Below are 2,329 nucleotides of genomic sequence, written 5' to 3'. Positions count from 1 at the left end.
AGGTTTTTCCAGCAAAGAAGTAGTTTATTGTAGCTCTGATGTGCTTGTTAAGGTTCCCCCCCTTACCTTACTCTACTTGATCGAACTGACAAGGGTTAACCCAAAAACAATCGACTAGAGAAAGTGACAGTAGTTAGCATGCAAGCATTGTGTTTACACCAAGGTTCACTTTGAACAGTGCATATTTTCCTTCGATGTATCATAGACTAAAATTAACAAGCTCATCATACAGAGGCAAGATGACAGATAACCAAGTAGTGATAGCGGTACAAGACCTCTTGTACTTTACCCAGCTCGCTTGAAGAGTCATATATGGTTTCATGCAAAACTAACCTATGAACGAAACAAACAAACGAAATAACAATCAACAAGACAAAGCAAGAGCATAAGCAAAAATGAAAGTGAAGCAAGTAAACAAACAAGCAAGCAAACAAAGCATGTAAGCAAAAAAGCATGCAAGAAAACAACTGAAAGCAAACACTACTCCTACTCCTACACTAATGGTACATCTGTGTCATCACGTGAAGTGATACTTCCAATGCAGCCACTGACGCATTGGTAGACCCATGTTGGTGAAGGCTTGGTCCGCGAACAACCCAGTTGTCCGAACCATCAAGCAAGAAAGATATAACAATGAAGACAACCACACTTCATGATTCAAAGTGTCCACGTGATATAAGTGTGTGCATGTGTATGACGGGTAGTTTGCGGACTTATCATGGTGCTGTGTGACACTACGTGCAACTTTGAAGCATAAGCACACTCTTGACTGTGACATGCGAGCAAATGAAAGAAACAAAGATAACTTGCGTCACGCACGAGTGCTTGCAGTGTAAGAGTCCTCCAATGCATGAGAAATGAGATCATGCAGTTTGAGTGGAGGAAGTGTGATCTTTGTGTGAGATGGATCTTCAATGCATACAGATGAGTGATGAGGAGCCTTGGGTGATTGAATAATTTCCTGATCGGGAGTGAAACCGACCTCAAGACAACGAGGGCCTGACATAGCCATTAGCTCGGGTTGAAGTGCCTCGACGGTCTATGGGATTTCAACTTCATTGATAGATGGATCTTTGTAAACCAGTGGCTTAGACGGATTAACAACGAGTGAATCAACATCATGATCGGATGATGAGGTGAAAAGATCATGACAACCAAGATCAGAAAATTTAGGATGTTGGTTGGCATCCTCATGATTTGATGAATCACATAGAGGGGTAGATGATAAGGAAGGATGTTCACCCTATTTATTTTCGGAAAGAGTAGATGAAGGATCAAGTGGATTTTCAATGAATGATTGGCCCTCTCCGTTGTGGATGATGGGCTAACATACAGCGTGTCCTACGAAATATCAAAAATGGGTGCATCTGTAGATGAAGGAACACATGCAAAATCATGGATGGCAGGTTCACCAACGATGTTAGGAAAGAATGGAGGGGGCTCAGACAGAAGGGAGTCATCCTTCGCTGAGTGTTGATGCTCAAGCTCCCACTCATACTCTTCATGAATGACATCGCATGTTGGTTGTGCAATACCAACTCCATGAGTGAGTTGTTCCTTGTTTACAACAAGTGAAGAGTCCGGAATGGATGAATGCAAGACAACATCATTTAGAGGAACACCTGAGTGCAAAGACGGAGGTCGAAGAAAATAATGCACATGGGAACTCGAAGGACTCACAACCAAATCTGCATGAAAATGGAGTGGTGTGATGTTGGGAGAGTGTGACGGATGAACAGGTGTGCAAACATGATCCTCAACATCACTAGGCGATGGTAGAACTATTGAATGATAGGGAGTTGGACAGTTTGTTGAGACAGTGCCTGCTCCCACAAGATATTATGCAGTTCCATCAGCGATTGAGCGAGGCTTGACATCAAGATTTCGAGCAGATTTCTTAAGATAATACTCGAACCGGTCCTTCATCTGGCTCCTTGGAGCTTGAAACTGTAAGTCACGGAAGCGTTGCCAAAAATCAATAATGGATTCATGCAGAGCCCTCTGTTGCTACAACAGTTTCCGGTCATGATGGTTTGGATCAAAATGATAGAACTTGTCTTCAATAAGATCATAGAAGTGCTCAAACGAGTGCAAAGTGTTAGCCGGTAAGCTAAGCACCCAATGAAATGGAGATTAACGAAGTGTGTATGCAAGCAACAAACCGGCCTATTCATTAGTAAACTCATCTTCCTCAAAAATCATGGAAAGAAAGTTATGTAAGTGCTCAGGATAGGCAACTTTGCCTTGACCATCATACATGTGAGTGGAAAAGAGATTGAAAAGCTTCCTTGAGATGGAGACATCTTCACGATTTGAAAAACACCTTGAG

The sequence above is a fragment of the Pinus tabuliformis genome, chromosome 1_2 (assembly GCF_031772625.1).
Source record: "Pinus tabuliformis cultivar Carrire ecotype Pingquan chromosome 1_2, CPIR1, whole genome shotgun sequence".
Taxonomy (NCBI): Eukaryota; Viridiplantae; Streptophyta; class Pinopsida; order Pinales; family Pinaceae; genus Pinus; species Pinus tabuliformis.
This window is presented reverse-complemented; position numbering follows the sequence as displayed.